The 27,396-nt window shown below is 45.0% G+C and overlaps 1 protein-coding gene across 22 annotated transcripts in view; it reads left to right on the top strand.

Annotated features, from left to right (window-relative positions):
• APBB2 (amyloid beta precursor protein binding family B member 2) overlaps positions 1 to 27,396 on the top strand; it is a 397,255-nt gene that overhangs the window by 162,386 nt on the left and 207,473 nt on the right. For 2 of the 22 annotated variants that reach the window (XM_070068142.1, XM_070068138.1), the window contains exon 3: positions 12,645 to 12,746. The exons of the other annotated variants lie outside the window; for them this stretch is intronic. The gene's annotated coding sequence lies outside the window, so the exon portion shown is untranslated. The remainder of the gene's footprint in view (positions 1 to 12,644; positions 12,747 to 27,396) is intronic. 22 annotated transcript variants of the gene reach the window in all.

The raw sequence follows: 27,396 nt of genomic DNA, 5'->3' as shown, positions 1-27,396 counted from the left end.
ATGTTCTCTTTGTCCCTGTGTGCTTTGTGGCGCTCTCAGAACGTGGAGGAAGAGAGCAGACGGCTACGCTGACGAGTGAATGCACACAGCCCTCTCTGCAGGCAGCCTGTAGCTGTACCAACCCTTGCCTAACAGTGTTCCTTTTCAGAGGTGCCAGAAACTGACACCTGCTGGGGTGACGCGTTCTCTACTTTCTGAAATGATTCAAGAACACGAATGTTCCACACTGTATACTTCTCTTGGAGTAATATTCAAATTTAAATTCTTTTTGACTTTTTGCTTGATTTTGATTCCAAGTATCAGAGGACCTAGTAACAAAATGTCAACTTGGCCAGCGCCGCGGCTCACTAGGCTAATCCTCTGCCTGTGGCGCCAGTACCCCGGGTTCTAGTCCCAGTCAGGGCGCTGGATTCTGCCCCGGTTGCCCCTCTTCCAGTCCAGCTCCCTGCTGTGGCCCGGGAGTGCAGTGGAGGATGGCCCACATGCTTGGGCCCTGCACCAGCATGGGAGACCAGGAGGAAGCACCTGGCGCCTGGCTTCGGATTGGCGCAGCGCTAGTCATAGTGGCCATTTGGGGGTGAACTAATGGAAGGAAGATCTCTCTCTCTCTCTCTCTCTCACTCTCTCTCTCTCTCTCTCTCTCTCTCACTCACTCTCACTCTCTCACTCTCTCACTCTCTCACTCTCACTCTCACTAACTCTGCCTGTCCAAAGGGGGGAAAAAAAGGTCAACTTGACCAACAGGTGTATGGAAAGAGGGAAAGAGGAGAATGCTGAGGCAGGTTTTGGGTCTCATGTTATAGGGGGCGGTGCCTGTGAGAGGAACCCAAGCTGAACAGATAGGAAAACTCGGTCTCCTCACCCGCTTCCCCACTGTCTTTTCTGGAATCTGGCTGAAGACCATGAATTCTGGCACACTGCTCCACAAGTCTTGGCACCACATTGGAGGACCTCTGGAGAAAAGCCCGCTCTTTCCTTCTCTGTTTGTGGCTATCAGCATGCTGTACCTGGTAAACGCTTTTTATTTTACTTAAGGTCAACGAAAAAATTCCCCTTGACCTCCTTGTAAATTGAAGAACCTGCCTGGAATGTGTTTTTCTTTCATGGCTTTTGCTCATGGGTGGGCGCTGTGGTACAGGAGCACCTGTGTGCTCGTGGGCCATCGGGACTGGGGAACTTGCACCATGTGCAAGGTGCTGTGAACATAGCAAAGTCTGTGTCCTAGTCTGGAGTTGGGTCTGCTGAGGGGAATGGATGCCTGAACAGATACATGACCTGCAGAGAAAGGGCGAGAACCAAGAGCACAGAGCACTCTGGGAAGTTACAAGGGGTCAGGGGATTTGCCTTTCTGGCTGGAGAGAGGAACAACCCAGTTGGCTTGGAGCTAGCTGGGCCTTGAGGAACAAAGTGAGCATTCATGGATTTGAATGAGGTCTGTGTCTGGTTCCAACTCATAGGCCTCAACTTTCCTCATCTGTAAAGTGGGGATGAAATTTATGAGGCTTTATTACACCAAACACCACAAACAGTACAGTGCTCTAATACTCGTGCCTGTTGTCATTAATATTACCAAATGGCATCTTAAATATTTGTGTATTTGTGATGCCCAGTGTGCTGTCTCATCTGTGGTTCTCTGTGAGTTTTATCTAAAAGCAGTAACCGTTACTCATGGTCATTCATGAAGCCAGCTCCACGGAGGAAGGCAGGGTTTCATATGTGGAAGTCTGTCCAGTCTCACCGTGTAGAGTCGTTGATTACAGTGGGGGGCAGTCCCTGGACAGGGGATCTGAATGACTGAGTTTGCATCTTCAAGGTGGAGCATGTCAATGTGCAGGTGGCTCAAGTTGTGAGTTGGAGATTGCCTACAGAGCCTTGGAACTGGGTCTGTGATTTAGTTTTTTTTTTTTTTTTAAGATTTATTTATTTATTTATTTGAAAGGCAGAGTTAGAGAGAGAGAGGTCTTCCATCCACTGGTTCACTCCCCAGATGGCTGCAATGGGCAGGGCTGGGCTATGCTGAAGACAGGAGCCAGGAGCCTCCTCCAGGTCTCCCACGTGGGTGCAGGGGCCCAAGGACCTAGACCATCCTCTGCTGCCTTCCCAGGCACACTAACAGGGAGCTGGATTGGAACTCGAACTGGTGCCCATATGGGATGCCAGTGCTGCAGATGGCAGTCAACCTGCTGTGCCACAGTGCTGCCCTGGATCTAAGATTTTGAAGCAAACAATAAATAAGTTAATAAGACAATGTTTTTGTTCTAAGTTGAACTTCCTCGAGCCTTTCTGAGACTGACTTTACTTGGCTTAAAGGAGTAGGTGGGGCAGAAATTCTTCCCTGGACATGTAGGTTCAGATGTAGTAGATGGAGCTGGAGACGTGCTAGTGCAGTGTGAGAGGAGGCATGTAAATGAGTGGGAGTTTCAAACACAAATGCCACACATTCAGAGGGAGGTCCTTATTTAAAGTCCGGCCCCTAGGGGGCTCCATTCCTATGGCATGAAGTCAGGTGCGGATGGGAAGACGTCCTAGAGGAGGTGACCTTTGAGTTAGACCCAAAAGAATGGGTCAGCCCTTACCAGAGGGACAGTGAGCAGAGAGAAGCTGCCGGTTGAGAGAAGATCGCACACTAAGGTGCCGAGGAGAGAGGGTGTGAGAATGTCTTCAGGGGGAAAGGCAGTTGCCTTGTCATACAGACAGTGATCTAGCTGGCAGGACTACAGGCCATGGAGACCACAACAAGGTCATAAAGGCTTTTGGGGGGCATAATATGTAAGCCTTTTTTCAAAATTTTCAAATATGTAACCAATTGGAAAAAATAATACAATGAACACCCATAAACCCCCATCTAATTTGAATAATTATTAACATTCTTCTCCATTTGCTTTATCTGTATAAATCTACATATATTTATTTTTTGATGGATCATCTTTAAATACGTTGTAAGAATCGTAAGATGCCATGCATCTCAAGAAACAAGGGTGCTGCCGTACATACACATCACCACATACCGAGTGAAATTGGTGATAAGCCCCAATATTATTTAATACCAGTCCATAGTCAAATTCCTAAAATTTATCACCCGATCTTTTAGTTTCTTAAAATTTTTTCAAAACACCATCCGAGCAAAAGATCATGCATTGCGTTGTACTTGTTTGCCATGCCTCTTAAGTCTCTTTAAGTCCAAAATCCCAACTCAGATATTCAAATGCTTCAGCTTTGGAGCACGGAGAAGATTATAGAGCTTTCCATACCCCCATCCTTATCCAAAGCCAGTGTAAGTTAGAATAAAAACAATGCAAATTTCAATCAGATAAATGCAAAGAACTCCAAATAAACTCAGACTCCCCTGCTCGGCCCCAAGACGATGATTGACGTGAGCTCTGCAATCTCAGGGGATCCCATTTTTAGTGACTCCGTGCATGCTTGCCTGGCAGCACTAGACTCGCGGAAGTCAGTGGAGACACAGTGACGTGTTGTCTTCTGTTGAGTGGAGAGCCTGCCGCATCTGAACATCGCAGCTAGGAAGCCTTATCCCTACAATGCTACCTGGCATCCCAGACGTGGTTTTTGGCTCCATTGTATTTATAAGCCCTCTGGACGCCAGGTTCCTACCTTGCTTGGAATTTCACAGTGAGTTTTACAACTTTGATAGCAAAACAAAACAAAAACAAAAGGATCCTGAATGGGATCACAGTGCAAATTGCTGAAACTCTCAGCTGGAAGTGGGAAGGGAGGTGGGGCCCTCCCGGTCCTACATGGGATTCTCTGTGACTCGACCTCCCTGGGTCACAGGCACCTAGAATTGCTGCCGGCGTCAGAATGTGTGAGAAATGCCCACCAGCCAGGACTGCCCCTTCTACAACTCAAGGAATGCTAACCTGGCATCCTCCGGAACCCCAGGGAAGAGGGGTCGGGCGCTCTGGGGATGTGCCCTCTCATTGCCTTTTCCTCAAGGTCTCTCCTTGTCGTGCTTTGGAAGTGGGGTTCCCCGGGGAACCATGGCTTTCCTCCTCTCCGGCAGGTGCACAGCCCCTCCTGCCTGTCGGGAACAGCATTCCCACCTCCGTTTCATGTAGTTCTGCTGACCCACTTGGAACATGCTCAGTGTAGTGTCTGCTAGGCTGCTCTCCCGTTCTTAATTTGGTTTGCCTTTTATTGTCTCCCAGCTGAATGGATTCTTTTTCTTTTTTGAAGGGAAAGCAACCTGAGATAAACAGTACTTGTGATGGGGGCTGCTGCTGCTTCTTCGGGGTAATTACTGTTTTATGTTAATGAGCATGTTAAAATGAGAAGCTAGGGGACTGCTGTAAATTCACCAACCTGTTTTCTTCCTAGTGTAGTCCTTCTAAGTGTATTTGTGGCTTAAAGGTGTAGCTGTCCAGCAGGGCAGTGTCCGGATTCACAGTGTCTTGAGCATGTGCATATATTTTTATTTATTTGTATTACTTTTATTTTCATCAGGAAATACATCAGGAAGGGTCATCATAGAATGCTTGGAAATTATAGAAAAGCAGAAAGAAGAAACCTGGGGACAACTGGCCTTGATAGTCCATAAATTTAAGTCTAGTACTTCTGACCTACAGGTTATATCTCTTTAATGGCATTGTTCAATAGAAATCTTTTTTTTTATTATTATTATTTAAAAGCGTCTATGACTCAGCAGCTGCGCATCTCTTAGGAGAGCTTGCTTGTACTGCAGAATCTCAGCGTCCACCGCAGACACGCTGACTCATGCTTCGTATGGAAGGCCATTCGTTACCTGTTAACTTTGGGAAGCACAGCTCTAGAATACATTCCACCCGGGGCAGCAGGTAAAGTACACAGAGAGGACCCAGAATGGCCAAGACCTGTGTGTTCTCTTTTCTACTTCCTCTCTGTCACTAAAATGATTTTTTTTTCAGTATGTGATAAAGATAAAAGGGAGGTCAATTTTTAAATTTTAGTTTAATTTTTTAAAAAAGATTATTCATTTGAGAGACTGAGTTACAGACAGAGAGAGAGGTCTTCATCCACTGGAGCTGAGCTGAACCAAAGCGAGGAGCCAGGAGCTTCTTCTGCGTCTCCCATGTGAGTGCAGAGGCCCAAACACTTGGACCATCCTCCACTGCTTTCCCAGGCCATAGCAGAGAGCTGGATCAGAAGTGGAGCAGCCGGGACTTGAACTGGCGCCCATATGGGATGCCGGCACTGTAGGTGGAAGAGCCTACTATACCACAGGGCTGCCCCAATCAGGCTTTTTTTTTTTTTTTTTTTTTTTTTTTTTTTTTTTTTTTAAACAAGGCACAGCAGCCCTGTTGAGATACACGACTTTCTCGTGCGTAATCATTTCATTCAGTGAACGTTCATTAAGTGCTTACTGTGTACCAGGCACAGAGGAGGGTACTTAAAATAGTTGGTGGAGACAGTAGTGTTAAAAGATGTATATTTTTGGTGCAAAGAAAGGAAATGTTGAAATCCTGGCATAATTTCCCATAATATATGTTTTCCATGAAGTTTCTGTGGACCTGTCCTGTTCAGGCTGCATGTTACTTCACAGACACACGGTGGCATACGGTTGGTTCTGCAGGGCTGGGGCGTTGGGTCCGAGGGAAGATGGGCTCTGAGCAGATTCCTTGAACAGACATCAGTGAGTATCAGTTCTGAGCATTGCTTGGCCCTAGGAGAGCCACAGTGATGAGTAAAATGGGTCCTTCCTTCGAGAACTTTACGTTGGTGTAAGGAAAGGAGACAGTGTGTTTTTTGAAGTGTTGTGTCAGCATTTGGCTTAGATTTTTTTTTTTTGTTTTAAGATTTATTTATTTATTTGAAAGTCAGAGTTACACAGAGAGAGGAGGAGAGGCAGAGAGAGAGGAGGAGAGGCAGAGAAAGAGAGGGAGGTCTTCCATCTGCTGGTTCACTCCCCAGTTGGCCTCAATGGCCAGAGCTGTCCCATCCAAAGCCAGGAGCCAGGAGCTTCTGGATCTCCCACGTAGGTAGGTGCAGGGGCCCAAGGACTTGAGCCATCTTCTGCTTTCCCAGGCCATAGCAGAGGGCTGGTCGGAAGTGGAGCAGCTGGGTCTCGAACCGCTGCCCATATAGGATGCCGGCACTGCAGGTGGCAGCTTTACCCACTACGCCACATGTCAGTCCAGAGGCAGCATTTTAAAATAATACAAAGCACTTGGCTATTTGTGGGAGACTCAGAAACTCAGGGTCTGAATATTAACTATAATGCTGTTGCTTGTCTGAGCATTTGTTGTTTTATAAAATAGAGATAAAATGATGGAAATGATGTCTCAGAATTGCAGTGCTTCTTAAAATGAGACGGCAAAGCCAAGTGCCTGCCTGCAGCGGGTGTGGACCCTGCTCTGTGCCAAAGCTAGGAGAGTGCCACTTGGGTGCCGAAAGACACACTGAGAAAGAACAGAGGAACACGTGGTTCTCTTGACCTTGGACGTGGGAGGCCCTGTGGTCCGTGTGGCCTTGAGGAAGGCAAGGGGAAGAGAGGCGTAAAGGTCGGGCCCCTGGGGAAAGAGGTGGGAGATGGATGCCTAAGAGGTAGCAGAAACAGGCCGGAGTTGGTGAGCATGTGTTTCCAACACAGCAGGTTTGAGACGGCTGCTGACGGCTGTAGGCTTGGAGTGTGTGTGTGCCTAGGTTGGGTGTTCCTCAGGTGCACCCCAGTTCCAGGCTCCATCAGCCTTCCTGGGGCAGAGTGTTTGGTCCGTGCACATCTTGAAAAGGGACTCTTTCCGACTTGTGGGGATGTCCACACAGGGCGTCTCACCAAGAAGTGAGAGTGTTTCAAACTGAAAACTACCTCTTCTTCAGAGCGGCTTGAAGAGAACTGACTGCTGCTGCGCATGTCCACCCAGTCACTGTTCCTTGTGTTTTGTTTTCTTTCTCAATATTCTTCCTCCCAACTAAGGGCCATTAATTACCTCTGAAAAGACACAGAATTGGAATTTGTTTTGTTTTGAAAACTGCACTTAATGCTCTTAATTGCATTCCTATTTGTGTCTGTTTCCTTTCAACCAAATTTTCCTTTATGATACCTCTTTTTACAGGGTGGGTATGGCATACAGGTAGCCATGGTTACTGGGTTTTGTAGGTTGCAGCTAGCTTGCCATGTAAAATGTTACCATTTTGCCACATTTGGTTGATTTCTTTTCCCCCAGGTAGATGCTAAGCTATCTGTGGGGCTCACTCTGAGACTGGAGGAGTATCCTGTTATGTAACCACCTCTCTTCTCCAGATGGCTTGGTATCCATTAACGACCTTTAAGTGAATCAGTTACTGCCGTGGAGGGTGCAGACTTTTCTTCTGCTGTTGCTCTGATGTCTGTTAGCTGGTATCCTTTACACAGAAGAGCCTCCTCATCTCTTTCTTTGTGAATACCTATGGGTTTGTGGTTTCTGTTTGCACTCCCTGTGTTGTGATGTATCAACATCATTCATTTTTGCTGGTCGAATGGCTTCCCGTGTTTGGCCAGTGGGAGCCCCTACAAGGTGGTTCTTGCGTGCTGCTGTCATGTCTGCTCTTCCTTATCTTCTGGTATACCAAGGCGTTCTAGGTTTTCTCTTAGAATTCCTTTGTCCCAGACCTGGACCCAAGTATTTCTGCAGTGAGCTAAGATATTTAGAAACCGAGGTCTGTGTGCTTGGGGTGTTCTTTAAAAATGCACAGAATCCAGGAAAAGTTAAAATAGTAAATCATTTGTGTAAGTGCCTCTTCTGCTAGGAATTTTCCCATCGTGGCCTTGGGAATTTGGATGCTGGAAGAAAGGAGGAGGCCGTCTAACGTGAAGGTCTTTGGGCTTTGGACCAGAGGTGGCTGAGGATTGTGAAAGGGAAATGAAGGAATGCCAAAGATCAATTTAGATTACGTTGGAATTCTGCCTAGGAAGTGACTGGAGAGCCTGAGAAAATACTTTTTGCTTATTCTGTATTCAGGTAGACTCCGGAAATCGGTTGCTCTTATTTTATATCCGGTCCTGGTAAGAGAATGTATTCCCCTGAGCTATACATATGCTGTTTCTTGAAGCAATTTAAGAAATACAGTTTCTATGTGAAAAGTTCTTAAGTGCTTTATATGTTCAGACTCTGTGTGAAGTAGGTATAGATGGGTGTTTATTTCAGTACCTCTTCTTACAGAAATTAAAATTCATAGTTCTTATTTTGAATGCTCATAATTAGGTATAGTGTCTGATTTTGCTTGGTGATGGTAACATTTGGTTGTTAACCATTAAAGCTGCAATATGCAACATTTTAGGCAGCATTGGGAACACAGATTTATAAATTACTTTCCAAAGTTGTCATTGTACATGTGGAAATATAGTAGAATCTCTAAGGAGGTTCTTGACCTTGAACTGACAGGTTTTTTTTTAATTCAATATTTGTTATCTCTTTTATATATAACAGCATAATTAAAATATTCATTTTACTTTTTGTGGTCTTTAAAATAAAACAAAATATGAAGCCATTCATTTGATAGGGAACCTATGAAAATGCTTAAATATACAAAACCAGATTTGAAATATAAGGTTTTTTTTTTGTTTCATCCACGTCAGCATTTTTAGAAGCTAAAACAAATAAGAATATTTACTGCTAACTCCACTTTATAGAGCAGGGATATGATTATTATTCAGATGTGTGTGCTGAGTGTTAAAGATGCTTTGTGATTTTAGGAAACAAAACCACACACACATAAGTGCGGTCAATGCCCTGTCAGTCTCAACCCAGTCTTGATAAGGCAAAGTCGTGCTAAGGTTACTGCCCTGTGCTGAGTAGTTCCTGGGTGTAGTAGATATGCCAGGGGGGCTAAACGTCACAGTGAAATGGAACTCAGGTGTGTGCTGTCCACACTGGCTGTGTTCATACGTGATGTCAGTGTGTACCATTAGATCCAGCACTCTCATAACACGGGAGTTTTTGGCTGATGGGGTTATTTCCCAAGTTTTGTTGTTGAGAGAATGTTAATAGAGCTGAATTCTATTGGTTGTTATGAAGATTAAGTTCTCTCTTTTTTACTTTAAAAAAACTTTATAAATGAAAAAAAAAAAAAACACCTTTATGTGTTTACCTCTTATATATTCGAAAGATCGAGAGACAGATTTCTCATCTGCTGATTTATTCCCCAAATGCCCTCATTAGCTCTGACTGGGCCAGGCTGATCCAGGAGTCTGGAACCCAATACAGATCTCCCAACTGAGTGGCAGAGACATCGCCTACTGTCTCCCAGGGTGGTGTGCAGCAGCAGGAGTCTGGGATCAGAAGTGGGGCTGGGACTCACACCCAGGCACTGTGATGCAGGATATGGGAGCCCCAAGCCATGTCTCAACTGCTACACCAACATCGTGCCTCTCAGTTTCGATTTAAAACTTCCCAAGTTAGAAGTTCATCCCCTCGCCCAGACCCGCTCCTCCTTGTGTTTGTTCAATGCTGATCTTGCTTGAAAAGAGCTTTATCTTTGTCTTTCAGACATCAAGACAGCTTGCATGCAGTTGTGTAATGAATGGTTTTTCATCCGATTTTACTAAGTCCATGACTGGTCAGTTCTGCTCTGGCCTCTGAAGTGGGCTTGTGTACCCTAGACATACCCTTTGGAACGGTATTTGTCTTTGAATTTTGAGACGGAAAATACGTTGCAGAGGTACGGCCATGTGACCGGACCTGTTGATTTTTGTGATTGACAAGGAAGCTTCTGGCGATCGCAGTTCTTGGGCTTTCGTTCCATTGGCTGGGCTCCCAGTGAAGGTAACGTGGGGCTGTACAAGAGGTCTCCCCCGAAGTACACAATGTAAAGGAGGTCACAGTTTTGCCTCTTGCCACCACCTGTAATTAGCAGCTTTTCAAATGTTGGCGTTTTTCCCTGGATACAGATGCTTTCGGACAAAACAGAAATGATAGTGAGCCCGTGTGTGCTTCCCAGTGAACACTGCCTGTGCACACTTTCCCTTTGTATGAACTGTTTTGCAGATTTTTCAAGCTGTTTATCAATTGTTGGGTATTTATGTTTTTTACATTGTTGAAGATGATACTACTTATCCATGGAGAACTTCTTTCAGTCTATCTTTATGATATATTGCGATGTCTTTTAAAGAAAATTCACAGTGCTATTACGGAATGAAAAGTGATTCCGTTCAGTTTTCCCTTTCCAGCAGTTGGGGCGAAATGCCCTTGTCTGCGGAAGTCTCCCTGCACACCATCACCACCTTGGTCTGTCCAGAATGGTGCGGTGGCACCGCCTTCGTCTGGCACCCTTTGGGAGTGCATCTCCAGTGGATACGTCACACAATGGAAACTGGCCTCTCAATGTCCATGCTTGGTAGCTGTACACATTGTGGATTAAATTTTCTCTTACATTGCATTACGTTGTGTTGCTGTTCTCCTTATCAAAATGATGAAATACAAAAATTGCAGTTTAGCCCCTCCTGGGTGTGTCACAGTCATCCATGTAAAAACTAGTTGTTGTTCAGACACTTCAGCTAAACTATGTTGTAAGGCTATTTTTAAAAGTTTGTGGAAAATGGAATTAAAGATGAATTCATTTTGGTGCAGAAATTTTGAAATCTTGCATAATGTTTTCATAATATACATTTTCTGTGAAGTCTTTGAATACTCCTGATATGTGTGGATTTTAAAGCTGTTTCGTGTCAAAATAATGTCTTTTGATTCCATTGACTACAAACTTATTAAAGTAGCCTCATCTGTGTGTTCCTAAAAAACATTGCTTTATGCTAAATATGTGGGAAGCCTCACAGAGCTTGGGGTTGGGTACAGCAAACTCAGAAAACCGTAGTGTCGTGTTAAAAAGAAAAACAGAAACTGAATAAAAATTGTAGCACAGTTTTAAACACAGTCGATGACTGAGAAATACATAAAATAGTGCGGCAAATGGGTCACTTTATCTTGAAAAAGTCCCTGTGTTTGCTTATGAACTGCTGCTGCCTTGGAAGAGTGGCGGCTTGTGAGTTGCCCTAAGTGGTGGGATGTGAATTGCCTGAAATTGGATGGGGCACTGGGACACCAGGCACGGCCTGGCCGTGGCTCGCACAGCACACTGGCAGACACTGACGTTCCCTGTAGATGGCTGGGGACGTGTTCTCTGTGCCTGTCATCTGTCAAGATTGACAGGGTGGGGTTCAGCCTGGATGTGGCCTTTGTGATTATTTTTTTTTTAAAGATTTATTTATTTATTTGAAAGAGTTACACAGAGAGAGGAGAGGCTAAGGGAGAGAGAGAGAGAGAGGGTGAGAGAGAGAGAGAGAGAGAGGTCTTCCATCCGCTGGTTTACTCCCCACTTGGCCGCAACAGCTGGAGCTGTGCTGGCCAGGAGCCAGGAGTCATGTCCAGGTTTCCCACTCAGGTGCAGGGGCCTAAGCACTTGGGCTGTCTCCTACTGCTTTCCCAGGCTGTAGCAGAGAACTGGATTGGAAGTGGAGCAGCGGGGGCTCGAACTGATGCCCGTAGGGGATGCTGGCACTACAAGCCAGGGCGTTAACCCGCTACGCCACAGCGCTGGCCCCTACCTGGTGTTTGTAATGAAACCATGCAGCAGCAAACAGGAAGTCTGAGTTTTGTGTCGTCTTGTGTTGGAACAAATACAGGTGTTTTAGCAGAGCCGAGTGTTGTGTGTGACAATGCAGTGATATCCAGGGGACAGCTGACATGTGAAACTCAGCTTGTCCCTTGTCTTAAGCAGGGCGAAGAATACACTAACGTGCTTGGAGAAAATCTGGCCTAAGAGTCCGCACCCTGGACGTGTTGGCGGTAACAATGGCGGTCATAAAAAATGCCGCTCGCTGGCGTTCGTGGGGCTCTGTTCTCTTTTTAGTTCTGACAGCTTGCTGTAGCAGTGCTTCCTGCCTGCTTTTCATGGACAGATTTCTCAGTCTCTCGTGGCTTGTAAATGAGTTCATTCCGCTTCTGAGAATTCCTGCAACTCCAGGCGCAGGATGAGAGAGCTTGACAGGTGCACAGACGTTAGCATATAGCGTACCTGTTTCGTCTTATTAATGAGCCCCTGCCTGTGTTTCCATTTGTGGGGTTGTTGGGAGAAACAGCTGATGTTTTAAGTGAAGCTGTTCATCATGCAGAATTTTTGAGTTTTCTGTTGGATTAGATAGAGATGAACCCACCTGTCTCTTTCCGTTCTCACCTGTGATGGAGCAGCGGGCCTGACTGGATGCCCCCGCAGAGTGGTTACGCGTTGTTGATCATTTTTCTGAAGTTGTCACTGTTCACTTCTATTTGCAACCAGTTGTGCTTTGATGCAATGAGCTCACCTTTGGCAGGGGCTGGCAAATGTGATTTTGGGAGACCTTCCCTCCCAACTCCCAGAATAATTAAAAGTCCGCATCCTCCCTCTGGTCCTTTTTATGACTCCCCGAGAAGAGACGTTTTTAACATGAGCTGTTGCTGTGAGGCCTTGCTAGCTCCTGCTTTAGAACTTTAATACAAGGACAGTTTAAAACGCCGTCTAGATTCAGGAAGCCTTGTTAGTGTAGCGTGAAGGGAAAATAGCTTTGAGCTGTCATCGTTTAGGTATTCTGATGAAATTTTCATTTTTAATTACACAGAGGTACTCGGAATATCAGTGGGTTCTGATTTTTGCTCTCTAATCTGGCTTGGAATTTTAAATGTTTGTCTCTACACCATTTCTAGGTATATGTGGGCTGCCTGACCTCGATGGGTGATTGCTATTAAGTAGCAGAGTGGGGGAAGGGGAGTTTGCCTTCCCAGCTTTGTGCCAAAGCCCTGAGAAAAGTAAGTGATTTTTCATGCAGTTTTTAAAATTCCATTACACTTCTCTCGGGATGAACGATGGCTCTGCAGCCTGGCTTAGTACATTTTCTTGCTCTTCTGGATTTGTAATGTGGAAGAAGACGCAGCAGATGTCTTTTTATACGAACCTCCCAGAGAGTAGGTTGACTTTTTCTGTGTTGTGTCGTTTCCTTTGGGTTTCATAAACGGAGTCCTCAAGAATGTGGACTTTCGTCTGGTTTGTTGATGAATTAAGCTTTAAAAATAAGGCAGTGTCATACGACTTGACAGGAAAGTGAGGCCAGTTCTCTGAATGTCGGGGTTTTAAAGCCTTAGGCGATTGGGCCAGGCTCTCTGGTTCCGAGTTTTTAGAGGAAGAATGAGGTCGGGTTGGTTGTTTTCATGACTGGAAAGGAAAGCAAACCCCTCACGTAGCTTGGTCTTCGGAGAATGACTGCAGCTCTCAGGTTCATCACTGGATCATGTTTTTGAGGTAGTCTCAGACTTTCGATTGAGATCCTTTGTGAATGTTTTTGCTGTCTTTTGGGAAAAAATAGGGTGGGTTGGGAACAGAAAGTTCAGTTTTAGTCCCTAATCTTTTTAAAAGGTCAAGTGAGCCTTAACAAAAATAAAGTCGACTACTTTTTTGTAGATACTGACTGCATGGCCGTATACATAACCAAATGGGTGGAAAAATCTATTTAAAATAAAATGAGAATGCATGTGTGCATGCACACAGAGACACACAGAAACACAAATCTCCGTTCTAGAATGTTCTAGAAATAATATCATTGACAATAGGAACTGTTGTCCCATTAAATTACGGGATAGTTTTCTAGACTTTGTATTCCTTGTCTTAATAGCCCTTCTTCAGTGTGACAGCACAGATGAGCTAATTGAAACATCTTTAAAAAGAAAACTAGACAGAAAAAAACTTTTCTCTAGAAATTCTGTAGAAACATTAGCTATTAAGATCACTTTTAGGGGCTGGTGCTGTAGCGTAGTGAGTGAGGCCACCACACGCAGTGCCGGCATCCCATATGGGCGCCAGTTCGAGTCCCAGCTGCTCCACTTCTGATCCAGCTCTCTGCTGTGGCCTGGGAAAGCAGTGGAGGATGGCCCAAGTCTTTGGGCCCCTGCACCCACGTGGGAGACCCAGAAGGGTCTCCTGGCTTTGGATTGGCTCAGCTCTGGCTGTTGCGGCTAATTGGAGAGTGAACTGGCGGATGGGAGACCTCTCTCTCTCTCTGCCTCTCCTTCTCTGTGTAACTCAGACTTTCAAATAAATAAATAAATCTTTTAAAAACAATCACATTTATAGATTGATTAGATTTATTGTTTTATTGTGTTTACTATGAATTTAATTAGAATTATATATTTTGTAATGATAATAAGGTAAGGGTCTTCAATTATTAAGCTTTTTTTTTTTTTTAAAGTTTTTAAAATTTATTTGAGAGAGTGACAGAGAAAGAGAAAGCAATGTAGAAAGAGAGCTTCCGTCCACTGGTTCGCTCCCCAGTTGCCTGCAACCACTAGGGCTGGGCTAGGCAGAAGCCAGGAGTTTGTGCCAGGGACCCAGTGTCAAAGTGTTAGTCAGGCCTGTGACATTTAAATACAAGAGTGAAAAGAATCACAGGAATTTATCTAGTTGAATTTTGTTGTCTTGAAGTCACCTATGAATCTTCAAATAAAGGAAATCATGTGTGCAGCAGTTGTTATTCCGTTGTGGGAGGGCGTCTGAAAGAGGATTAGGTTGGAAGGCACCAATCTGTCCTCAGAAGTGGAATGAAAAGGGCAAAAGACTAATTCCCTGGGCTGCAGGGCCCAGATACAGTGGCGTTTAGAACAGAAATATAATTTAGCCCAGAAAGCATGTAGCCGAAACTGCCTTTCAGATCACTTAGGAGTCCATTCGCTTTTAGGGGTTGTAAATATTCGCTCTTGGGGTATTTTGTGACCTTGTTGTAGAGTTTACTTGCCATGGTGTAGAGGCAAGGCTTTCATGGGACTTGAGTTTACAAAAATAAGCTAATGACAGCCCCTGTGTTGCCAGAGGGACCAGGACAGAAGGTCTCTGCTGTCTCAGATTGACATTCTAGGTGGAAATCTTTTTTATTTTTTTAAAGATTATTTGTTTGAGAGGTTGAGCTACAGACAGTGAGAAGGAGAGACAGAGAAAGGTCTTCCTTTCATTGGTTCACTCCCCAAATGGCTGCAATGGCGAAGCTGTGCTGATCCGAAGCCAGGAGCCAGGTGCTTCTTCCCAGTCTCCCATGCGGGTGCAGGGTCCCAAGCACTTGGACCATCTTCTGCTGCTTTCCCAGGCCATAGCAGAGAGCTGGATTGGAAGAGGAGCAGCCAGGACTAGAACCGGCACCCCTATGGGATGCCGGTGCCACAGGTGGAGGATTAACCTACTATGCCATGGTGCTGGCCCCGTGGAAATCTTTATGCTTAGAAGGATGTTCACAGTCCACTGTTAAGTTTCAAATGAAAGGCTCATTGTGGAAGTGGGCTGCACACAATCTGGTGCTGAAGAACTAGATGCGTGGGGTTGACATGAAGGGGTGTAGAGGGAAGGGGGTGCTTCCTGACGTGTTGGAGAGTTGGGGGAGAATGCTTTCCCCGGGACTTTGTAAGCTGTGATGGCATCCTTAACTGTGTTTGAGAAAGCAGGCTGTAGGGACACTTGGCATCCCCAACACCGTCCACGTTACCTGACCCCCTCTTGGCCCCTGCTATTCTTTTTACCTCAATTATGTTGATATCGTGTTGTCACAGTCTCACCTGTTTTCAGGCATTTTCTTGACTTTATTTGAGGTAGATTTCTCGAAACCCAGTTTGTGGCAGTAAGCAAATGTTGATGTAACCTCCAAAAATTGGCCATAGTTTGTTTTAAAATAAGTTAAAAGCAACTTACGTTATTCTTTTAAGAATAACGTATGCTCCGGCTTCTCTGGTAGCTCATCTTTTCCACGTAGCTGTCAATACCGAGTATCCACGCCAGTACTGACTTCCAGCATTGGCCTCGGGGAGAGGAACAACCAGCTCTTAGCCTTTTGTGCCATTTTCAGCTATCCTGGCTTTCGGTTAGAAAAGAGTCTAAACACGTGAAGTACACCAGGAAGGTTTCTCCTGTGGGAACAGAGACTAGAATAGGATTCGTCTTCTATAATCTCTACGGTGTTTACTGTAGCCAGACAGATTAGGAATAGGAGACTTGTGGGACTCATGCATTCAAAATAGTGTCTCGTGCTGACAGGTACCATGTACATATAGACTGTGCGTCTCTCTTGGTCCCTTTGTGATATCACAAGAGCGCAGGCACGTGTGCCGCCTGCCTGGCGGTCTTAATCAGTGTCTCTGTGTCTAACGGAGGACTCCACCTGCGTGTTTCTCCCTCTGAGGAACTCTAGATGTCTCAGCTGGAGGGACAGCTCACAGAGGAACATTGGAAAGACTTCTTTGAATATAATTTATTTATGGAACAAATGGAAATCTAAATTACTGGGAAGTGCGCTTGTCTCATAGTCCTTGTGTGCTGTCTCAGTTTTTCATCCACTTGGTAAGGCAGCGTTTCTGAGCAACTCCAGTGTGCCAGGGGCTGTATCAGGTGATTATTTCTCAAAGAGGGACGAGCGGTGTCCTTGTTCTCAGGGGATTTGAGTGTCTGATTCAGATTCAGATAGCGTTCATGTGGTACTCATCACGTGGCAGCAGTGGACTGCATGAGGTGTTCAGCCGCTCTGACTCCCTGCTGGTATTTATTGGCCTATCCCCTCCCATATTAGTGAGGAATAGAAATTTTCTAATCTTTCAATTTTTTTTCTCCCATTATGCTTTCTTAAGCTTATGGCACCTGCCCTAGTTAATCTGTATTAGCAAATGGGAAAATGTTAACAAATAACAAAGATTTAATTGGTAAACTTAGAGGATTGATTTTGAATCCTTTGTACATAAAATGTATCCATAATTTCTCTCAGTGGAATAGGTAGTTCTCATGATACAATGAAATGCATCAAGATGTCAGGGTGACATCGCCTTGTCTGAACAGGTTTGAAAGCCGTGGCATTAAGTCATTTTATCTCATTCGGAGGGTAGGCATTCCTGATGCTCCGCAGGAAAGTCACTCACTCGCCCAGCTTCAGACAGCTGGACAGTGTGGGAGTCCCAGTTCCAGGGCTGACCCGTGCAGCTAGAGAGCCAGGATGTGTCCTGCTTGCTGCTGTGAGCCGCTCATGCCGGCAGACTCCAATGCTGCAGGTGCACCAAGGAACAGCGGTCAGACAGCTGAGCCAACACAAAGTGCACTCACGGCTGCATCGCAGAGCTGGCCTTGAACTCGGTCTTGAGGGCCGAGGGAGAAGACAGAAAGAGGGAGCGGAGTTGGGGTTGTAAAAAAAAGCAGGTGCTCGGGCACGGAGACACGGGGCTGGGGGCATGGCCAGAGAGTGGCAGGGACTCCCCTGTGGCTGGCGAGTGGGGTGTGCTGGGAACCCAGACACGGCTCTGAGATGGAAAGGGCTCCATGACGCCAGAGGGAGGAGGGCTGTGGGGGCTCGTGCTGGAGACTGGGGCTGCCTCACACTAGGTGGCTTCCCGAGTTGTGAAGTAGGAGAAGCAGCGTAATCAGGTGGGAGTTTCACAAAGGTCCTTTGGTCCGCAGTATTGAATGTAGTCTGGAAAGGAGGAAGCCAGAGGCTGGGCAGCCAGGGCCACCATGTCCAGTTGTGTAGAGTGTTCACTGTGCAAATGAGTATGTGAACAGTGGCTGGGACTGGTGACCACCCAGCCGGTTGCTTACCAAGCTGGGTAAAATTTGCACAATAAGGTGCCTGGTTTGCCTTTTAATTCCTTATAAACAAGTAGGAGGGATTTGCCAGCTAGAGAAATAAGAGTGTTCCCAAGGCCTGCTTGTCTGGAGGCAGAGGTGAGGGTTTGTCTGCCGTGTGCTGTTGGCTGTGCTCTCCAAAAATCCTCTCGGAGCCTGTCTCCTCGTCTTTAAAGGACAGTTAGCCAGAGGTTCTGACAGGGCCCGGGGCAGAAGGGGCTGGACATGAGAGACAGGGAGAGGATGGGCGTGGGGCCGGCGGCCGCTGCCAGCGGATGTTGACCGGAGCGTGTGCTGGCGACTGTGCTAAGGGCCCTGCGTGTTTTGCCTTGGTTAGTCCTGTCTGAGTTCTGAGCGGTAGATCCTTTTATCCGTTTTCAGACTTTGATGCTGAGGGACAGGGAGGCTAACTATCTTTGTCTAGTGCCACACAACTAAGGGGCAGTCAAGACGGGAGCCCAGGTCTGTGTGAGGGTCACGCTCAGCTCACGCTCACGGTTTCCGCTCTTATCCACTGTGCTGTGCTTAGAAGAGGTCAGGATGTCTTGTAACCTGAATTGAGTCAGGGTTCTTTGCAGACTGATTTATTCAATTTTGTGCACTGATTTATTCAATTTTGTGAGGGCCCTGAGGGTTGGGATCAGGTCTCCTGAATTTTTTTGTCTTCAGGGAGCCTTGCTCGATAAAATGTGTTTGTTAAAATGAATGCTCTCTAAGCTTTCGCCTGAAGTCAGAGTTTGATTATGGACGTCAAGCTTCCACTGGACTGGTCATCCAGCAGAAGTCAGTTAGGCAGGCGAAAGTTCCCAGAAATTCCTCACTGCCGTTTTATCCGAAAATGCGTTTGTGTCTTACTGACAAGCGCTGAAGCCGAGACCCACGGTGCTTCTCTCAGGCCCTTTTTGGAGGCTGTAGAGCTGTGCTTTCCCTGTCCTTGCTCTGCTGGGTGTAAAGCGCACGTGTCTTCAGCGCTAGTTTCGGGTCTGTGAAAACCGCTACACCATCATTCACACGGGTAGGGACCTCAGTTTGTGAACTCATGCCGTGCCCTTATGCTGATGGTTGCTGATTTTTTTCTTTATTAATATTTTTAACTTGACAAATAAATGTGTTTATTTTTACAGTATATGCAGCTCGATATTTCAAAATACGGGCACATGACCGAGAGGCTGAGCCATGCTCATTAGCATCTGCGTTCTCTCCCAGACGGATTGTGGACAATCAGCCCTGCCTGTTTGGTTTCTGCTGCCCTCAGATTTAGAGAACACAGACACAGGCTCTCTTGGTTCAGGGCAGACAACTGCCAGAGGCCCTGGGGTTTATAACCCAGCTTCCCAGCTGGCAAACTCTGTGACCCTGGGCAGGAGGGGGTCTGGAAACTGAAGATGGGTTGGAAAACACGCTGGGATGATAGGTTCGTGTGCCTGGTTCATTGGGAGCCCCTTTTGCTAAGGTGCCCCTCCAAAGAGACCAAAGTTGCAAGCTTGGAGAACAAAATGGGACATTTCAGTGTCATAGTCCATGTTTACCTCAGGATGACCCTTGCTGTTTCTGTTGGTTTGCTTTTAAATTTGTTTGAAAGGCACAGAGCCAAACAGATCTCCCATATTCCTTGGTTCACACTCTAAATGCCAACAACAGCCAGAGCTGGGCCAGCCTGAAGACAGAGCCCAGAACTCCATCTTGGTCTCCCATGTGGGTGGCAGGGACCCGAGCACCTGGGCCATCACCTGCTGCCTCCCTGGGTGTGCATTTGCAGGAAGGTGGAGTCGAGAGCAGAGCTGAGCCTGGAACCCAGACCCTCGCCATATGGGATGCAGGTGTCCCAGGCGGCGTCCTCATCACAGTGCCAGACACCTGCCTCCATGGTCATTTGCTGCATCTGTGATCATGAACCGTGAGCAGGTAGTTGAGGCTTTGCTTTTATGCTCTGTATGCCCCTGCAGAATAGGACAGGATGGCTTTGAAGAAAACGGAAAATGTTATTCAAGATCCACATCACTTATGGGCTTTGAAAAACTCTGGGGCTTCTTGTATCTTCTGGGAGCCTGGCCCAGGTGAGCTGCTGAGAAAGGAAACCGGCCTCTGAGGAGAGTTTCCACAGGCTGGGTGCATTGCTGTCACTGGGCGAGAGGGAGTGGGGAGCCACTGAAGAGCTCTTGTGGCCTGGGCACACGGGGAGTTCAGTTCAGGTGTCCTGGAAACAGAGCACAAGGGAGCTGATTCTTCCGCTGGCCCCGTCCTAGCCTGCAGGGCCAGTGAAACAGGTCTCTGAGCACATTGCTCTAAGCAGAAATGAACTTGGGCCTGTGACCAAGTTTATTTTCTTGCAGAAATTTCAAGTTGAGCAAGGCCTGTGCTGTGTTTCCCTTTTGAGATCTTATGTCGTAGATGGCTGGGAGGGCAGGTGCGGTTGGATGAAAACCCTGTGCAGTTCACATCTCAATGTTGGAGTCTCTGCCTAGTTTTGCACGTTAAAGGCAGCCTTGGCCTGTGCACTCTCCATAGTGAGCAGCAGGAGCTGTCAATCAATGCAGAGCCAAGAGAGCATTTCTAGGTTGCCTCCCACTCCTGCACGACCCGCTGTACAACGGCTGCCGTTGACTCTAAGCTGGTAATCCCTTAATACTTGATACTTTGGTGAGGAAAATAAGATCGGATTGTACACCTTTCCCTTTTACTTGGGAACTAATTGCTGTTTTCCTGTGTCTAAAAGCAGATGATAAACTCTTCCTTTGATGTCTAACAGCAGACAGATTCCAGCTGTGTATTACAGCCCTTGATGCATAGCTCTTGTTTGAATGAAAATCACCTTTGGCAAATTCGATTTTGATGATGACAGCTGGATCTGGAGGCACCGAGCAGAATGGCAATTTATTCTTTCATTCAGCATTTAGTGGGTCCTGCTTGGCCTTGTTCATAAACTGCTTTCGAATCTCACGACTACCACAAAACCTTACAGACTGTGTCTGTTTTATTAGAGAAGGAAAATAAAGCATATGGAGTGATTAAGACTGTCTTGTAGTTACGAAAAATAAGCCATGGAGAGTGATGAGGAAACTCGCTCCCGGTTCCATTGGTGTTAAGTAACTGGGCTTTTGGTTGAACCCAAAGCAGTTTCTAAAATGGGACTGACTCGGAAGCAGAGGTAGTCAGGAATACAGACAAGGGCTATAAACAATAAGCAAATCCCATGATGTCAGTTTGGTTCATACACATTAAGATGTTTTCCTACGCTACATTTTAGCTACCACAAAGAAAACATATTTGTCTTTTTGGGTCTGGCTTATTTCACTGAGCATAATGGTCTTCAGTGTGTCCATTTTGTTACAAAAGAAAACACTTCATTCTTTTTTTATGGCTGGGTAGTATTTCCTTTTAACTTCTTTGCTCTTTATATAGTGGCACATTAAGTATGTGACTATAAAGCAAGTTGAAAATATGTTCTGGAAAAAATTTAAAAAAAAAAAAAGGAAGGTGGAGGAAGGGAGGGGAGCATTATTATAGTCTTAGAATTGTGTCTATGAACTACTTGGAATCTGTTCTCTTTGTATTATTAAACAAGAGGATAATTAATGTAGCAAAGATCCGGAGGAGCTGACCACAGTCCTCATTTATTCATTTCCTCCATGGGTGTTTCTTGAGTGCCTGTTTTGTGTTAGACATTGTGTGAGGTGTTGGTGATTCGCTGTTGGTCACGACAGAATCAGTGGCTCAGCTGTTGCAGATCCATGGAGGAAGTAGGGATGCCACAGAGCACGCATGGTGTGTCTCTCCTCCAAAGGGCCACAGTGTCATGTATGGGGGAGTTTTTATAAAGGTTTTTAAGGTGATAGAAATTCTGACACCTTAAAAGTTTAGTCCTCTCTGTTTACATCAGTGTATGTACAAAATGACCTGCGAATCAGCCGAGTGGTGGCTTCACTAGAATACTCTTGGGATTGCATTTCTTGCTTAAAGTGTTTAAGATGTGTCAAAAGTGGAGGTCAGAGTGAAAATGAATTGTTTTAAAGGAAATCTTGCAAACAAAGTTTTTGGATGATTACCTGTCAAGGACCTTGTCCTGTTCAGCTTTGCATTTCCCAATTCGTTTGGGAGGCGTTTAGCATAGTACCTGGTACACGGCAAGTACCCAGAAACTGGTTGACTGGCACAGTGATGGGAAGGAAAATAAGGGGGCAGGGGGAAGGGAACGCATCAGCAGGGGGCTAAGGTCAGGTGGTAAGAAGGAAGAGCGTGAGGTGGGAATGAAATAACCAATGATACACAAGAGAAGCACGGGGCATTGACTGGTTAATTCCTGGGCTGGAACTGTTTGTAGAATATGGTTTTGTAATAGTTCGGGTGACCATGTCTGTCAGTGTACTGGGACGACACTAGCAATGTTGGCTGTTCTGCTATAGTTTTTGATAATGTCTCCTTTTGACACCGAAAGTGTCCTGGTTTGGATGACAATCAGCTACCCTACTAATAAAGGGATTTTGCAGCATCCTGTGTCTTTAAGGAACATTTTTGCAGCATCTAGCCTGCTTTGATAATTAACTTCATGTAGATGTAGTATCAGTAAAATTACATATTAGACTAGTGTCCGATGTCTTATAATAAGCAGAAAAAAGAGAAAATGGGCGGTAGTTGAGAAGAGTCAGATGTAGAGGGAAATCAATTGCTTTCAACAAAATGAACTCTAATTACAGCTGTTGCTGGCAGGGCCACATGAGAAAGGGCACTTAAAGGTCATCATGGAGATGGGTGGTGGTTAGGGAATCTCAGCATCACTACTTTCAATGTTTCCGCAGCAGTGCTAAGTCTGATTCAGATGCATTTTCATTCATTTTTGAAAAGTAGAAAATAAAAAAAGTAATTTTGTACAACAGAGGTGTTTCAGAAGTTTAAAGACATGACCAGAGGGAAAATTGTTAAAATCAGATTTTTTTTTTTGCTTAAATATTCTGCTGAATTGTATCTTTTGATGAAAATTGTGTGCTGTTTTCACCAGATGAGATATTCACATGGGGACTCCAAGAGCATCAGTAGGATATGTGTTGTGGTTTTTCTTCTAATACATAGAATTCAGTTGGCTTTAGAATTCACACACTCGGTTTTGATGAAACAAGCTAGTGTTTTGTCATACCAATATATGTGCGAGCTTTCGGTGTTCAGGTAATGCTTAACAGTATTGCACTATGAGAGTTGCATGTGGGATTGAAAACATGCTGATGATCTCATGTTTTATGAGATAGTGATGCATTTACCTTCAGGTCTTATATATTCCCTGCAGTATTATCTCTCAAAGGATGCTGAGTTTCTGGAGTAGAGAAACTGTTTATTTATTACCCTAACATTCTGTTCATCTAGGAATTAAATTCTGACTCTGTCACTGGTCATGTGTGAGTTCTTTCTGAGCCTCAGTGTTCTCTTCTTTCCTTTCTCATTACAGTTTCAGATTTTCCATTCCTTCATGGTTCAGCCTTGGTAGGTTGTGTGTGTTTATTTCATCCAGGTTATCCAGCTGGTTGGCATTTAATTGTACTCTCTCACATTCCTTTTGTTTCTGTACAATCAGTTGTGCTGCCTCTTCATTTCTGATTTTAGGTCTTTCAGTGCTCTCTTTGTTTCTTTGTCAATCTGGCTAAAGGTTTGTCAATTTTGTTGATATTTTCAAAGAACCCACTTTTGGTTTTATTGATTTTCCTTGAAAATTGGCTTTTACATTTGTTATTTACAAATCATTCTTACACTAAGCAAGTTGATATTATAGATTAGTTTACTGTTAGACTTCTGTGTTATGTAGAATGTCCATTTGTGAATCAAGGCCATTTCTTTAAGAGATTCCTATCAATTTCCCCATCAGTTTATTGTTTTTGTTATTTAATCAGTACTAATAATCGCAGTAAAATATTCATTATAATCATGCCTTATGATTTTTAAAAAATACTTATTTGAAAGACAAAGTTTTATACACACACACACACACACACACACACACATATTTTCCATCCATTGGTTTGCTCTCCAAGTAACTGCAACAGCCAGGGCTTGGCTAGGCCAAAGATAGGAGCCTGAAACTCCATCCTGATCTCCCACATGGGTGAAGAATACCTTCACTACTTTCTTAGGAGCATTAACAGGGATCTGGATCAGAGGTAAAGAAGCTAGGACTTGAACCTGTGCCCCTATGGGATGCTGGTGTTGCAGGTGGCAGCTTAACTTGCTGTGCCACAACACTGGAACCTATAATATATATTTTATTTCATTGATTCTTTTTTAAAAAGACTTATTTATTTATTTGAAAGTCAGAGTTACACACAGAGAGAAAGAGAGGCAGAGAGAGAGAGGTCTTGCATCCGCTGGCTCATTCCCCAGTTGGCTGCTACTGCCAGAGTTGCGCCAGTCTGAAGCCAGGAGCCAAAAGCTTCCTCCAGGCTTCGCATGTGAGCGCAGGGGCCCAAGGACTTGGGCCATCTTCTACTGCTTTCCCAGGCTATAGCAGAGAGCTGGATCAGAAGTGGAGCAACTGGGACTTGAACCAGAGCCCATATGGAATGCCAGCACTGCAGGCAACAGCTTTACCTGCTACGTCACAGCGGCGGTCCCCTCTCATTGATTCTAATACATACATTTTCACATTTTAGTATCTTCGAAATTGAATAAATATCTTGCATTCATTTACGACTCATACTATTATTGGTGGAATTTTAAAAAAAATTTTTAGCTCATGAAATAGTTGTGCATCTTCTAGTCAATGGCAGTTAGATTTGATGAAGCTACTATTAATGATCATTTTAATAATTACTCTTAGAAACTTATTGCTCAAATTCTTTTATATAGACCTGTACATGACAATGTAAGAATTTTTAAAAATGTTTAAAGAAAAAAAGGCCTGAAAGTCCTAAACTGTACACTTTTCAAAGTATTTTCTGCACGTATTCCATTGCAGTCAAATTTACATTTGTAGATGATTTTATTTGATTATAGTGAAATGTACTTTCCCCTTTTTCCCCTCTTTATTTATTTATCCGAAAGATGTGTTTATGTATTTGAAAGACAGAGTTACAGAGAGGCGGTGGGGGCGGGGAGGGAGAGACAGATGTCTTCCATCTGCTGGTTCACTCGCCAAATGGCTGCAATGGCCAGAGCTGGGACTCTCTGGAGCCAGGAGCCAGGAGCTTCTTCCAGGTCTCCCACGTGCGTGCAGGGGCCCAAGGACTTGGGCCGTCTTCTACTGCTTTCCCAGGCTGTATTAGAGAGCTGGATTGGAAATGAAGCAGCTGGGACTTGAACAGGCCCCATTTGGGATGCTGGCACTGCAGGTGGTGGCTTTACCTGCTATGCCACAGCGCTGGCCCCGCTTATTTTTTTTGGGGGGGGGGGGCGGGGCTGTGGGGTGGATCTCCCAAGTAGCTCCTGAGTCTGGTTCACAGCTCTGGTTTTTTTTTTTATATATATAAGATTTATTTATTTATTTTGAAAGTCAGAGTTACACAGAGAGAGGAGAGGCAGAGAAAGAGACAGAGGTGTTCCATCTGCTGGTTCACTCCCTAATTGGCCGCAATGGCTGAAGCTGTGCCGATCCGAAGCCAGGAGCCTGGTGCTTCTTTCTGGTCTCTCATGCGGGTGCAGGGGCCCAAAGACTTGGACATCTTCTGCTGCTTTCGCAGGCCATAGCAGAGAGCTGGATTGGAAGTGGAGCAGCCGGGACTAGAACCAGTGCCCATAGGGGATGCCGATGCCACAGGGGTAGGATTAACCTACTGCACCATGGCGGCGGCCCCGCTCTTATTTTTTCTTACTGCTAATTTCCCTCTGTTATAGGCCTCCTTGATACTTGTTGCTCTACCATTTATTTTAGTAGCTCTACCATTTATTCAGTCAGTGTGTGATCATAATACAACTTCATATTGTACAATTGTGCAAAATGTAGATTATTGCCATCTCTCCTATTGTAGATAATGCTCCAAGGAAACACCTGTTTTGTATATTTTCGAGTATTAAATGTGTTTTATTGTCAAGAATCAATCTTTGTATTCAATTAAATCACCAAGTAAACAACTACAGTTGTCACAAAGCCATTCATTCTTTCCTGCATCTGTCCGCCAACAATACTTGCGATTGTGGTGTGTTCAGTACGTGCCAGGAGCTGAGGACTCAAAGTGAAACAGGGCGCCTCTCTGACCTGTGGTATCTCAGAGTCTGGTGGAGACTAAGACTGGTCAGAAATAAACACTGCAGTCTGGTGAGGGGTCAAGTTCCTTAGGTGTGAGGAGCTGACTGATAACGCCATTGTCAGCTGGTGTCCTGCGAGGTACGAAATGTGGAGGTTTGCAGTAAAAATTAAGACACCACTTGGGATGTCCACACCCCATATTGGAGTGCCTGAGTTCAAGTCCCAGCTCCGTTCCGGACACCAGCTTCCTGCTCAGGTGCATTCTGGAAGGTTGAGATGGCTCAAGGGGTTGAATTCTGGGGTTCCTGGCTTCAGAGTAAAACCAGTAGATGGGAGGGCTCCTCTCTCTTTCTTTCTCTCTCTCTCTCTCTCTCTCTCTCTCAAAAAGATATGAGGTGTGGACATAGGTCGCATAAAAATTAAAAGACAATGTGTATGATAGGCTTATCTGACAAAGTATCCTCACCTCACCTGTCCCACTTTGCTTTCAAGTCTAAACCTGCTCTCTGCAAGGTCCGTAACCCAGCATTCTGCAGTTCCATACGCCGTGTTTCTTCCACATACCAAGCTCCCTGTTGCCAGTAACTGCACCACGTGCCTCTCTCCTGTTCCATACCTTCTACGGGCTTCTGTGTTTGTGTAAGTGCTGAAGTATTGGCTGTTCATTTGGCTTACTCTCCCTTACATTTTCCCACATGAATGACAACATTTTGCCGTTTTATACTTTTCTTACAACCTTGCTGTCTTGCAGTTTACATTCTGTAGGTGTAGGTGAAATCAATGCTATTTTAGTTATATCTTATTATACTGGCTTAGTTGAAAATGTTTCAGACTAAGGAAGTGTTTTAGAGACTACATAATTCAATAGAGTACAAGTTTAAAATTGTACTTTCAGTGGTCGGAATCAGAGCCTTCACTGACACATTTTTGGAGAATCTTTTATGCCTTTGAGGAAGGGCTAAACAAAAATATAACTATTAATTCAGGCTTTAGTTGCAATGGATCTCTTTTGGAAATAGCCACTGATGGTTCCACCACTGTCATTTTATTACCTAGCTATGAATCTACTTGGTTTGTACTTTGCATAATAAAACACACTCTTGTTTTTTTATTTCCTGCAAAAGGTGATCCTGGAAATAGCTATTGAGGTTGATTTTTTTGAGATTGTTTTTCTTATTTTTCTGTTTTCATTTCTGAAATCTAAATAGCAGCATCCTGCCAGGTTCTTGACAAAGCTGTGGTGATTAGATTGCACGCTTGCTTTGATGCACACACACATGTCGCTGTGCGGAATCACTGTCCCATCGTGATCTCCAAAGGGAACAAGGACTGGGGGAGGGGAGGGCGTCTGGAATAGACTGAGATAAATTTACCTCAGCTTTTCAAAACAAGGTGTGAGCGCAGCATGATTCACGTGGACAACTGTGGAATGAAGCTCTTGTTTCAGCGACCATTGGAGTTTTCACGGGTGCTGATGGCACGTAAGGAGGATGTATGGTAAAGATGGCTTGGCAGCTGATGGAATTGGAAATAGCATTTGCATCACCAACTGAAATAGACATGTTTCCCCCGTGGTGAGTTAGAGCCTGCATCTGTGACTGAGGGGTTGAGCTCTTAGCAAATCTTTATGAAATAGCACCATGAGAAAAGGAGATTAT

Source organism: Oryctolagus cuniculus, chromosome 2 (assembly GCF_964237555.1).
Source record: "Oryctolagus cuniculus chromosome 2, mOryCun1.1, whole genome shotgun sequence".
Lineage (NCBI taxonomy): Eukaryota > Metazoa > Chordata > Mammalia > Lagomorpha > Leporidae > Oryctolagus > Oryctolagus cuniculus.
The sequence above is the reverse complement of the archived record's forward strand: the minus strand, read 5'-3'. Positions and strand labels throughout refer to the sequence as shown.